The sequence below is a fragment of the Lissotriton helveticus genome, chromosome 7 (assembly GCF_964261635.1).
Source record: "Lissotriton helveticus chromosome 7, aLisHel1.1, whole genome shotgun sequence".
In the NCBI taxonomy this organism is placed as follows: domain Eukaryota; kingdom Metazoa; phylum Chordata; class Amphibia; order Caudata; family Salamandridae; genus Lissotriton; species Lissotriton helveticus.
The window spans coordinates 78,460,649-78,474,322 of NC_136068.1; the positions used below are offsets into that span (position 1 = coordinate 78,460,649).

The 13,674-nt window shown below is 44.1% G+C and overlaps 1 protein-coding gene across 2 annotated transcripts in view; it reads right to left on the bottom strand.

The window, feature by feature from the left end:
• Positions 1-8,370, bottom strand: part of CD4 (CD4 molecule) — a 109,881-nt gene extending 101,511 nt beyond the window's left edge. Inside the window, exon 1 of one of the 2 annotated variants that reach the window (XM_078651533.1) lies at positions 8,303-8,370. The gene's annotated coding sequence lies outside the window, so the exon portion shown is untranslated. The remainder of the gene's footprint in view (positions 1-8,302) is intronic. The other variant, XM_078651534.1, reaches the window with a different exon arrangement.
• Between the last annotated feature and the right edge of the window lie 5,304 nt (positions 8,371-13,674).

A 13,674-nucleotide genomic window follows, 5' to 3' on the forward strand; every position in this document is an offset into this window, starting at 1 on the left:
CTGAGCTCAACCAAGCTCCAATACAGCTCGCGGAATATTTTTTTGGGTGGGAAGACATTTCCCGTGGGGTCAAGCCATAATGCAGATAGGCCCATAGCCATGTAAATTATTTTAACCTCCCTCATCCACTGAATTTTGTGGGACTTATCTAAGTCTCTAACTTCAAGGAATCCCTGGGCATACTGCAGGAGTTCCGGGGTTACCCATAATCTCCTCCAGTAGGCAATAGATCTGTATTTAGCCATATCGTCAAAGCTACGAGCTCCTAGGTCATAGTGGAGAGGTATCCATGGAGTGGGTGCTGGTAATCCAGTAATATTACGAAAAAATTTATTTTGAGCGACCGTCAACTTAGTGAGGTTACTGGTCCCCCAGAGTTCCGCCCCATATAGGACTGCTGCTCCCACCTTAGCATTATGAATTTTTAAAAGAGGAGTAATAGGCCTAGAATGCGATAGAAAAAATTCCTTGGTGAGTGCCCCTGCCAATTGGGCGTGCCTCGTAAACAGCTGATTGGTATGCTGCTGCCAATCTAATTTAGAGGACAAAGTAATGCCTAAGTAATTAAAGACTTGGGTCTGTTCAAGTTGGACCCCATCCATAACCACCTTCCCTCTCACGTGTTTCCGTTTATGCAAAACCATGAATTTTGTTTTAGCTGTGTTAACAACAAGGCCATGATCTGCACAAAACGCTTCGAAGACGTTTATAGCCTTCTGTAACCCCTGTTGTGTCTTTGATATTAACAGGGTATCGTCCGCAAACATCAACAGGGGGATCAGTTTTCCGGCCAGCTTGGGTGCATCGGTCGGTTGTTGTTCAAAGTACCTGATCACCCTGTTGATGTATAGCGAAAAGAGGGTTGGGGCTAGTACACAGCCTTGGCGTACTCCCCTCGCAATAGGAAATTTATCTGTTACGCTTCCCTGCTGGTTCCAACGGACTTGGGCAAAATTGTCTTCGTGCAGTCTAATTAGCAAGGATAAAATTTCAGTTGGGATTCCCTGTTCGTGTAAGGCTTTCCACAACTTGACACGAGGGACCAAGTCAAAAGCTAATTTGAGGTCAACAAAGGCTGCAAACAGCATACCCCCACCAAGTAGAACTACCCTCCAGTATATTAAAACAAATCTAAAAACTTGGTCAATGGTACTAGTGTGGCAGCGAAACCCTGCCTGTAACGGTGACAAGATATCTTGCTCATCTATCCAGGCATGAATACGCTGCAACACAAGCCTTGCCACTACCTTTTGGATGCATGCGATAAGGCTAATAGGCCTATAATTACCTGGATCCGCGCTTTCCCCTTTTTTAAAGATTGGGATGATCTCGGCACCCTTCCAGGTCTCAGGAATAGGCGAGCCCCTTGCAATGCCATTAGCTAACAGCTGTATATAGATAGCCCAAAGGTCCCTGTCATGCATAAATAGGTCAGCAGGGACCAAGTCCATGCCTGGGGCCCTTGCTTTCGGAATGTTATTCAAAATTTTTAGGACATCAGTTTTGGTGAAGGATAGGGAGCCAGTGCTCAGGTTTATGACCGAGAATACTTCGGACCCATCTTCTTCTATGTCCTCCGAGGCAAACTGGGACACGTAATGGGAAACCCAGGCGTTAGGTGACACATGATTCGTGGGTTCTCCTCTTTTAGCCCCCCTCCCCCACTTAACAATGTCCCAAAAAGTGGACATGGATCTTTCGTTACTGGCTTTCAGGAGGTCATCCCAGTAACCATCATCCCAGTCTCTTTTTGCCCTGATTTGTGTTTTCTTATAGATGGCACGGGCATCCTTTATCTTCACTATATCTTTTGTCTTAACTGCATCTGACAGAGCTTTGTAGGCAACCCTACATGATCTATTGTACCATTGATCCTCCTTCTTTGTTGGCCTACTTTGTTTCTTAGTGACCTTTTTTACAAAGAAGGATTTAAATTTATTAAAAAACACATTGTGAATCTTGCTGACATCTGATAATGAAATTACATCATCATAGTTGTTCCTTAGATCTATTGTAGCCTGGATAGTTAAGTCCCTCATAGCTGCAACATTTTCTTCGTTTATAACACAGTTTGACCATCTAATACGTCTATAATCATTAGAAAGAGAAATTTGCACATTATCGCTTTGTGCTTCGTTATTAGATAGATCAAACAACCTAAATGTCAAAACTAATGGGTCATGATCGCTTTCGGCCCGCTGCTCTATCCACATATCGATGACACTAACCCAATTCTCCTTGTTAATAAGGATATAGTCAATACGACTGTGTGATATACCATTATTAAAGGTAGGGGCACCCAGTGTATCCGAACCAGTTCTTCCATTGGTGGCACGAAGCCCATGCTCCACACACAAATTTTTTATTTGCAATGCGGCCTCTGTCCATTTTTTTATAGGTAATAAAGACAGCTGAGGGATTTTCCAAATACAATCTTCTTCCATCGTAAGGTAATTATCTAGGGGTTCGAAACAACAATTAAAATCACCTGCAACAATAACGTTGCCATTCAAACAATATTGTTTTAAAAGCATATCTAATTGTTCCATTGCCTCAGTGGCTTTCCCACCTGGTAGGCCCCTTGAATAGATGTTAAAGACATAAAGATCTTTGCACTGGTGTTGCTGAAGTTTTACTAACAAAATATCAGGGGTGTTTGTCGCCAGCTGAAAAGCGGAGTACCCACTATTTTGTTTTACCCATGTCACCAGTCCCCCCTTTGACCTACCCCGTAGGCTCGGAGTAGCCGAGATGTAAAAATGTAAGTAGCCTTGCTTTGGTTCTGGGGTTTCCTGCCAAGTTTCCTGGAGAAGGATAATATCCTTTGTATCCAGGAAAGCTAGCCAGTCAAGAGATGTAATTTTATTTTTCAGGCCTGCTATATTCCATGACACTAGGGTAAAAACAGCAGCGACATTGACATTAGATACTACTATGTCAGTAATTTGGTCAGACATATGAGTTTGGGATGAGGTATTTGCATTCGCAGAATTCTCATTTGACACCAAATTAGAACATGTTTTAACATTCTTATTAATATTATTATTAGAGGCAGTTGGACAACAATGGGAAACACTATTTCCATGTGAATTCTTAAGAATACTTTGTTGGCTAATAAAATTTATCTCCAATAAGGAGCTATCATTTTTTGAAGTATTTATCTCGGATAGTACAACTCCCGCTTGACTTTCACATGGTATGATATAGCTTACAATACTATTTCCCCTTCCGAGTCAATCACATTCATTAAGCCCTGATAAAGTCTCATATCTATTTCCTACAGGCCATGCCCATTCGTTAACTGAATCCATTATTCCTCGTCCATTTCTTGCAGTGTCCCATACTGGTCCCGGAGTTTTTGGATAGGTTACATTTTGTTGTTCGCCATAAAAGAATTTTAGAGTGAGAGGAACAACTGTTCCACTTCTTCTTTGTGGCGGAAGAACATTAGTCAGCACATTAGGTAGGACGGCCGGATGTGAAAAGGTCACCGTTACACAGTATCCTTTAAACCTTTTCGGTCTATTCCCTATCCAGGTAACCCTCTTAGCTGTCTTGATTTCTCCTGCAAGTTGCTGTTTCCCTCCAGGCGCCATCAGCATATTCCCTGTCAACCAATGCAGCGCCTTGCTAGTCAATGAAGCAGAAGTTTCCACTTGACCAGACGCCAGGGGTGGAACGTTGGCCAGCACTAGTACCACAGGAGAAGCTTCTTCTATAAATTGAAGAGAATCTTTGTCCGGGCATAATACAGGCATGATATTTGGTATTATCAAACCACCATCATTTGCATCTGGTTGGTTGTTAGAACTTGATGGTACCTGGCCCTGTTGGTTACATGGCATGGAGTCGCCCCCCTCCATAATTATTCTCCCAGGGTTTTCTTCAGTTACCTGGGCTACTTTTGTCACTAGTGTAGACAACTTATCAGCCTCATCGACAGCTTTAGCCTGTATTGTGGCCATTTTTTTAATTTCAGTAGTTAGTTTGTCAATCTTAGCGACCAGTGGCTCAATGATGGATTTAATTTTGGAGTCCATCATATCAACTAGCTTGAGGAGCAAATCATCGTCCAAGGAACATTTGACCCTGTCAACCCCATTCTCCGTACTTCTAGGCTTGGTTTTCCCAGGGGGGATGCCCTTTTTTTCTTTGGGCCAGATCGCAGGCCTGATCGTTTTGGCTGGGTTATTCTGGTGGTTCTAACTGGTCGGGTTTCCTCTTCAAAAGAGGTAGAAAGGTCATTGTCTGTAGAATGAGCCACCATCTCACGTTCAGAACTAATATTTTTCTCTAGATCGTTGACAATGGGATTTACCAGGTCAGCTGCCAAACCATTACCTTGATCATCCTTATCACAAATGTGGGAGTTGTTGTTAGCTGTCTAGTCAAAGGAAGTTTGCAGCAGTGAAGTTTCTGCCTGTAGGGATAGTGGGGTTGGGCTCAAGAGCTGTAGGTCAGGAGATTGACTAAGTCCGAGTGACTGTCTCCTGTTGCAATTTATTTTTGACACCACTTGAACCAGGTAGTTGTCCATTGTTTTGGTAGGAATAGGCACTCCTTTTTTAGGCATGATTAGCTTTCAGTGAAGGAAAGAACTTGGGAGGAATTATCAGGACACAAATGCTACAGGGACATACAGTTGGGAGGAGAAACAAATATATGGGTCAGTTACACTTTCCAAGTGCAGTATCAAGTTAATATGTAAATACCTTGTTTGAGGAACAGGGGATATGGCCCAGTCCAGTCACGGACTGTCTAAGACTGTCTTGCCCTTGTCCCGGGCTTCTCCCGGCGCCGACCGCGCGCGACTCGCGGGGCGAGAGGGGGCGTCTCCTTTTCAGCGCCTCCTGGCGCTCCCTACGCGTCACAGGCGCGTCGCCCCTGGTGCTGCTGGGGGCTGGAGTCCAATGGTGGCCAGCAGCGCTCCTCGAGCACCCACAACACAGCCGTTCACCTCACGGCTCTGCCCGATGGCGCTGCGTGCTCCTCTCGTCCCGGTAGGCTTTTAAATCAGCGAAATTGCTCCCCAATGAGAGAACACAGTGCAAGGGGTTCAAGGAAAAAGTAGGTAAAAGTAGTATTTTCTTCCTCTTCATCCAAGGTTCCAAGATCTTCAGGTAAAAGAAGCCAGGACAGTTCATTTTCAGGCCTCATAGAAATGAGGTTGGGCTCTGCCTTCCATCTTGAATATCCTCAGTTGTCAATAACCCCACACTCAGAGTGGCCTCTGTCTGACCCGAGTGAAGGTTTTGGGGTATATATGTGTGGAGAAGTGGGGTGTCGTGTCCTGATAGGCATGTAATGGGGAGAGCGGGGAGCCAGTCTTTGTATGCATTTGTGCCTTCATCCCAGTAGGCATTGCTGAGTGTGCAGGTGACTTTTACATTGTACATTTAGATCTGTTAATGATGCCAGGTGAGTCTCCAGGACTATTTTTGTGAGCCTGCAGGTATATTCTGTTTTTATTCCAGTGAGCCCCATGCCTCCTCCTGCTGTTGGAATATATCATCTAAGAATGCACTATTTGACTCATGGGCATGCAGTAATTTTCTTATTTCCACTCCCAATTTACATTTTTTGCCTCTCTTTGGTAGTGAAAACTAGCTGATAAAACAGAGTCAGTGAGCTCCTTTGCAGCTGCTCTTAAAAAACTTTTCAAAATAATGATGTAGCCACCACAAAGTTATAGAGTAAAAACTGATTTTATTCTATAAGCTTTGTGGTGGCTACATCTTCATCACACTTAGAGATTTACAGACTTCCTCCGGCCAAGTAGTTAATTCTGTGATCTGCGTCCAATTTGATGGTCTAAGAATGTTTCTGTCTACCTTTTTTGATTATTGGTTTTGCACATTTTTCAAGGTCAAAATTTACCTCAGTATGTGAATAAAAATATTTATTAAAAAAATCACAGAATTTCTTTGAAAATTCACAGACTTGTTTTAAAAAGGCACACTTATTTTTTTTAAATTAACAAACATATCTTTAAAAAGCACAAACCCTCTTTGCAAATGCCAAAGAATTGTTATGAGTTACGTGCAGGATGCTTTTAAAAAAAAAAAAAAAGTGTATTGAATTTCTCTAAGGTAATATGATTTACTAAAAAAAAAAATGTAGTAATATGCCCTCCTACTTAAAATAAAAAGGAAAAGGATATCGTATATATATTTTGTCACTCCACACAGAGTAGCAATTTAAACAGATGGAATGTTTATCAATGTGATTTTGATTTTGATTTTGTGTATCATGTTCAAAAATGATCATTACATTTAAATCAATGTATTATGTATAAAATTGCCCTTGATGATGATGGAAATAAAATAAAAAGAATAAAAAAAAAAAATTAACAAACATTTCTTTAAAAAGCACAAACCCTCTTTGCAAATGCCAAAGAAATGTTATGAATTACGTGCAGGATGCTTTAAAAAAAAAAGTGTATTGAATTTCTCTAAAGCGCATGCTGAAACATTTCCTTCAAAAAAGTAAAAAAATATATTTTCAGGATTGAGCAGTAAGCTTTCAAAATGGGCATACTTAAAAATACAAAAAGGGGTTTAATAGAACTTTAAAATACACTGGCATCTATGTTTTAAATAAATGCATATCACTTCCAAAAGCCCAGCATAGACTTTTCTGTCACTTAAACAAAAATAAAAATTAGTTTTTCTACATATTGCACAGACCTTTTTTAAAAAGTCTGAAGTTCTTCTGCAGATTTAGTAAGAGTTTTAGATGTGGCTAAATTAGATGAAGCAAAATTTTTCCAGGGACTTTAATTGGGTTAATGCACTGTTTTTTAAGCCCACCAACTATGTAGAAACTTCAAGGGCCAAAAAGAGGGACACAAAAGCAATTTGGCCTCCATTGCTATCTGGAGGCAATACCAACCAGAAAAATACGGATACTCTGGGTTTGGTTTATCCCAATGACCTGTTACCTCCTTATTCAGTTTTCCTGGCTCGGAGTGCGGTATTCCCAATAGCCCCATGATATTCTGATGTTTTTCCACGATCAGACCTACAACTCTCATAATATTGAATTTTTTCAGTGCGTCAAGAGTATCAATTTACTGGGCAAAATTTGTGCGTGGAAAATGCTGTGCACACCAGTTGTGATTCCAATATAGGCACAAACTTTTGTTTACGCCCGCCGTAGAATTACCAGCCCTAATGGAATGCGTGTTTGTCTTTCTCATATGATAGATTCTGTAAATTTTAATTTCTTAACAATATTACTGTCCACAAAGAAAATGACTTCTTTTTTTTTTGCAAAAGGAAAGCTAACCAGATTCTTTACAAGTCCCACCACTCATTGTTCATTATCTCTGTTGCCAAGGTGCTCCCTGCTAGAGCGTCTCTGCTAAAGAAGGATTTTGCGAAAACTTATAAAGTTGAGTTTTTGGTTTTTTATTTGTCAAATTGGAATTTTTTAAAAACTTTTTTAGGGTTTTCGTCCTGCCTCTCTTGGCAGCGGGAACATTATACAGAAAATATATCTTTCAGGCAGGGGCGTAGCTTGGTCAGTAAAATTGGTGGGTTGGGGGGGGAGCTTCATATTCCCCAGCAATCATGCTGGTATATCTTATTAACATACATTATCTGAGATGTAGCATATGAGAGGATTTCAAGGGCAGTGGAAAGAGAGCAGTGGGGATTGTTAGTGGTACTTAAAAAAACATTTTTGTGAAAAGACCCAAACATTTTATGAACTTGAAAGCAGAGAGGAGAGAGATTGTGTGTGTGTTTTAGTCTGTGTGTGCATGTAAAAATTCTAGGTGAAATCCAATAAACACCTCACCATACCCAGCTAAAAGCACCGTCCCAACAATGTACTAGAGAATACATTTATTAGGGGGGGCATCTGAAACACCCCCTGAAGCTATTCCCCTGTCCTAGGGAACCCTTGTTTGTGTAATGCTTTTGCTACTCACGAATGCCCCTAACTAGCTGGATGGGGCCTCAAGGCGCTATTAAAAGGAAGGGGGTGTGGCATGTCTGCTAAGAAAGAGTTTAAGGATTTGGGTGAAATGTGGGAATGTTTCGAAACTCTTTTATATAAACGGCCCAGGACACGCTCATTTTAAGTGAAGTGCTGTTGTTTCTGTCCATTAAGAGGTTCCACAGAACAGCCTACAATATTGAGGTGACAAATGCTTATTTGTTCTTAACATTTCTATTTAGTTTTAAAGATTAATTCTCCCAAACCTGTAAATGTAGATGTCAAAAAATATGTTTATGGACTAAAAAAGTGATGGATCAATGTTATGAACTTATGGCAGATATACAATAAACGTTCTTACCTTCAGGCTGCAGCAGGGCCGTGACGTCTGCTCGCACCTGCTGCTGTCTCTCAAACACACGAAGATGCAGAGAGAAAAAGTGCCATACGACGTTTATGACGAGAGGAAGCTTGCTTTTTTACCTTTTTCTGATCTTTCCTTTTTTTTCCTTTTTCGAGGCTGCAAGTTTTTTTTTCTATTCTTAAAAATGTCGTCTGAGCTAAGCGTGGCAGCAACTGCCAATCAAACTCTGGCGGGTAGTACCTTCTCAGAAGCAGGCCAAGCCACCCTCCTGAAGCAGCTGTTTCAGTCAAAAACAATGTTTACTCTCTCTGTGTGTGTGTGTTACACTTAGTTGTAGGGGGAACTGTCTCTTGTAGTGTGAGAGCTCTCACTGTGCCAGGCTGTGAGTGTACAGCACCATGACGCAATGATTCTGTGTTTATAAGTTTCTGGGGCTTTCTCTCTCAGGCCTGTGTCCAGGCTATAAGTTCACAAGTGCACGGCTGCGGTCTCTCACTTTCCAGGAGGTGTCATTCTAAGCTGGTAGAGTCTAATAGGTATAGAGGGCCTGTCTCTTCTGGGTTAAGAGATGCCATTGTGTACCTGTTGAGTATTAATTGAGGTGAAGGGCTCTGTCTTTCCTGGGGTAAGACATGTCAGTGTAGGATGTATATATATATATATATATATATATTATTTACAACAAGGGGTGCAGGATGTATGACATTACAACGCATGCTTTTACATCGTATGCCTTTACAACGCTGTTTTTACAACGCATGCTGTTACAACGCATAGTGCTTTGGGGCGCTGGATAGTGAATAGTTTAATTTACTATTCCAACTCCAGTCCCCGTGGATAGTAGGGAAGGTTTTGGATAGTAAATTAAACCTATTCCCTATCCTAGAGCGCCCCCCAGTGCAATGCGTTGTAATGGTTTGCGTTGTAAAAGTTGCGTCGTAAAGGCACTGCATGGTAAAAGTTGCGTTGTAAAGGATGTTTCCCGTCAGTGCATGCACATCGAGTTAGTAGGTGTAGGGGACCTGTCTCTCTCTCATAGGGTAAGAGACAGCAAGGTGTGCCTGTTGGGTTAATAGATGTCCGGGGCATGTCTCTTATAGGGTTAAGAGATGTCACCATGTGCTGGTTATGAGTCAATAGGTGAAATGGACATGTCTCTTATGGAGTAAGAGATGTCATCATTTCCAGGTTATGAGTCAGTACCTGTAGTAGATCTGTCTCTTATGGGGAAAGAGTTGTCACCATGTGCTGTTTATGAGTCAATAAGTGTAATGGACATGTCTCTTATGGGGAAAGAGATGACACCGTGGGCTGGTTATGATTCAATAGGTGTAATGGACATGTCTCTTATGGGGAAAGAGATGTCACTGTTTGCTGTTTATGAGTCAATAGGTGTAGTGGACATGTCTCTTATGGGGAAAGAGATGACACAGTGTGCTGGTTATGAGTTAACAGATTAGGGAACATGTTTCTTAGGGGGTAAGAGATGTGATTATTTGCTGTTTATGAGTCAGCAGGTGTAGTGGCCCTGTCTCTTATGGGGAAAGAGTTGTCACCATGTGCTGTTTATGAGTCAATAGGTGTTATGCACCTGTCTCTTGGGATCAACTAGACCCGAACTTCGGGGGGGGGGGGGCTAAAACTCCGAGCCAGGGCTGGCCTTAGCACTGGTCCCAGATGGTGCAATAGTCTTTTTTGCCACCCCATTTCCTCCTTCTCTATGAATTCCCTCACTACCACTCGCCTGCAATGCACGTCATCTCTCTCTAGCCCCTTTCTAACAAACATTTCTTTTTTTATAGGGCTACCCGTAGTTTACTCACGCTCAGTTCTGTGATCTGCAAGGTACACGTTCTTTGTAGCAGGCACATTAACCCTCTGCGCTGTGTGGGAGGGTGATTGGAAGGGCCAATGTGAGTGCACGGTGAGCGATGCGACAGTGTGAGAGTAGGGTGAGAGGAGTGAGTGCAGGGTGAGTGACGTGACCATAATAATTTGGGTGCAAATGTAAGTGGGACGAATGAATGTATGGTTAGTGATGGGCTTGTTTAAGTGAGATTGCAGAGTGAGCAGTGAGGAGGACAGGTGAGTGAAGTGTCACATGACTGTAGGGTGAGTAGTGTGCTTGGGTGAGGTACAGGGTGAACAGTGCAAGTGATCACTGTGAGTGCAGAGTGAGCTGTGTACTCATGTGACCGCAGGATAAGTGGAGGGAGAGTGGTGTGAGTTCATGGCGAGTGGCATAAGTGTAGTGTGGCCACTGAGTGTAGGGTGAGCGGGTGAATGGTGTGAGTACACGGTGATCATGTGAGTACATTGTGATCACTGTGAGTGCAGGGTGAGTGTGAAAGTGAAGGGCGAGAATGAGGAGTGAGTTGTCTGAATGCAGGGTGCATTCCCAGACACTTGAAGTAACTCAGCATGTTATTGAGGGCTGGCGTAGGTTTTCAGATATAACTTAAACTATTGTTATTATGGCATTATTCAGGGTCCAGGGATCGAGGGTGATGGAAATAAATATTGTGCTCATCCTGCAACAAACTTCCAGTCTTGCGATTAGGGTTGCCAGCTCATTATATTGATGTCCCAGGCGGTACAAAAATAAGTAGTCCCCTCAAGCCTATTTTCAGCACTTATCTGTGCATACTTGGAACAGCAAATATAAATAGAAAGCATTTTTAATTGTGTTCTAGCATGGCCTTAATGGTCCATGACTGATAATTAAAGGGAACAAAGAAAGAAAAGTCACATTACAAATGAAGACATACTATTTTATTTATAACCCTATTTAGTGTTAAGACGAGCCGTTTGCAGGCTCGTTAAACAACAAATGGCTGGAAGTTTTCTTTTGGTAACCCTACTTTATATTCCTTTTCATGAAATGCATTCTCACACTATGGCAGTAAAAGTTAAATACAAATGTAAGTAATAGGCAGAGTGGGGGCCCTTGGGGTACCGGAATCAGAAAAAAACCTAAGCCTCTGTGACCAGTTTACAAAGGTATGTAAATATGCAAATGGTCTTTGAAGACCTGTGAAAACTTGGGCGTGCCAAAGATAAGACTCCAGACGCTGCCCAGCCAAGCCCACAGCAGCTGAAGGTGGCCAACATGACAGGGTGTGTGTGGGGGAGGTTGAAGCCTTTTTAGCCCAATGGGCATTGCACGCCTGACCTGTCTCTTATGGAGTAAGAGATGTCATCATTTCCTGGTTATGAGTCAGTACCTGTAGGAGAACTTTCTCTTATGGGGCAAGAAATGTCACAGTGTGATGTTTATGAGACTATAGATTAGGGAACATGTTTCTTATGGGGTAAGAGACGTGATCATTTGCTGGTTATGAGTCAGTACTTGCAGGAGCCTGTCTCTTATGGGGTAGGATGTGTCACTAGGTGCTGGTTATGAGCCTAGAAGTGTAGAGTAAGTCTCTTTTATGAATGAAGAGTTGTCACCATGTTCTAGTTATGAGTTAATGGTGGTAGGAGACATCTCGTTTATGCTGACTATGAGTCAATAGGTGTAGGGGACCTGTCCCTTTTTGGGTAAGAGATGTCATCCTATCTAGGGTGGTTGAGACACAAGCTTATCTCAATCAATCAATCAATCATTGCATTTGTAAAGCGCGCTACTCACCCTTGGGGGTCTCAAGGCGCTGGGGGTCAGTGCTCAAAGAGCCAGGTCTTGAGCTGCCGTCTGAAGGAGAGGTGGTCCTGTGTGGCGCGCAGGTGGCTGGGAAGGGAGTTCCAGGTCTTTGCTGCCAGGGAGGAGAAAGACCTGCCCCCGGCGGTGGCCCTGCGGATGCGGGGCACGGCTGCCAGGGCTTGTCCTGTCGAGCGTAGGGTGCGAGGAGGACAGTAGAAGAAGAGGCGGTGGTTGATGAGTTTGGGTCCGAGGTTGTGAAGGGCTTTGTGTGCGTGGGTGAGGAGCCTGAAGGTGATCCTCTTGCTGACTGGGAGCCAGTGAAGTTTCTTCAGGTGTCCGGAGATGTGGTGGTGTCGGGGGATGTTCAGGATGAGTCGTGCGGCTGCGTTCTGGATTCGTTGAAGTTTCTTCTGTAGCTTGGTAGTGATGCCGGCGTACAGAGTGTTCCCATAGTCCATGCGGCTGGTGACAAGGGCGTGGGTGACGGTCTTCCTGGTGTCGGTGGGGATCCAGCGGAAGATTTTGCGGAGCATGCGCAGGGTGTTGAAGCATGCCGATGTTACCGCGTTGACCTGTCTGTTCATGGAGAGGGACGAGTCCAGGATGAAGCCGAGGTTGCGGGCGTGGTCGGTGGGTCGGGGAGTGCTGCCCAGGGCGGGAGGCCACCAGGAGTCGTCCCAGGCGGTGGGAGTAGGGCCGAGGATTAGGACCTCCGTCTTATCGGTGTTGAGTTTAAGCCGGATGTCTGTCATCCAGCCTGCTACTTCCTTCATGCCTTCGTGTAGTCTGGTTCTTGCTGAGGTGGGGTTGTTGGTGAGGGAGAGGATGAGCTGAGTGTCGTCGGCGCAGGATATGATGTTGAGTCCGTGTTTGCGTGCGATGTTCGTCAGAGGGGTCATGTAGATGTTGAAAAGGGTGGGGCTGAGGGAGGATCCTTGTGGGACGCCGCAGATGACTTCAGTAGCTGGAGATCTGAAGGGGGGAGTCGGACTCTCTGTGTTCTTCCGGAGAGGAAGGAGGTGATCCATTCCAGGGCCTTGCCTCGGATGCCGGCGTTGTTGAGGCGTTGTATTAGAGTACGGTGGCATACCATGTCGAAGGCTGCGGAGAGGTCCAGGAGTATGAGGGCTATGGTCTCTCCCTTGTCTGTCAGGGATCTGATGTCGTCTGTGGCTGCGATGAGGGCGGTCTCGGTGCTGTGGTTAGCTCTGAAACCGAACTGTGAGGGGTCGAGTGAGTCATTGGATTCTAGGGCGGTGGTGAGTTGGGTGTTGATGATCTTCTCAATCACTTTGGCGGGGAATGGGAGGAGCAAGATGGGCCGGAAGTTTTTGAGTTCGGTGGGGTCTGCTGTAGGTTTCTTTAGGAGGGCGTTGAGTTCGGCGTGTTTCCAGTTTTCGGGGAAAGTGGCGGTGGTGAGTGATGCGTTGATGACGTCTCGTAGATGGGGTGCGATGATGTTGTTGGCTTTATTGAATATGTGGTGCGGGCATGGGTCGGATGGGGATCCTGAGTGGATGGAGTTCATGATGCAGGTGGGTTCCTCGGTGGTGGTTGGGTTCCAGGTGTGGGTGGTAGTGTTGTCAGTGTCGGATTCCGGTGGTGGGTTCGTGTTGGATGTGGAGAGGCTGTTGTAAATATCGGTGACCTTGTGGTGAAAGAAAGCCGCGAGGGAGTCGCAGAGATCCTGAGAGGGGGGATGGCGTTGTTTTCAGCATCGGGGTTAGAG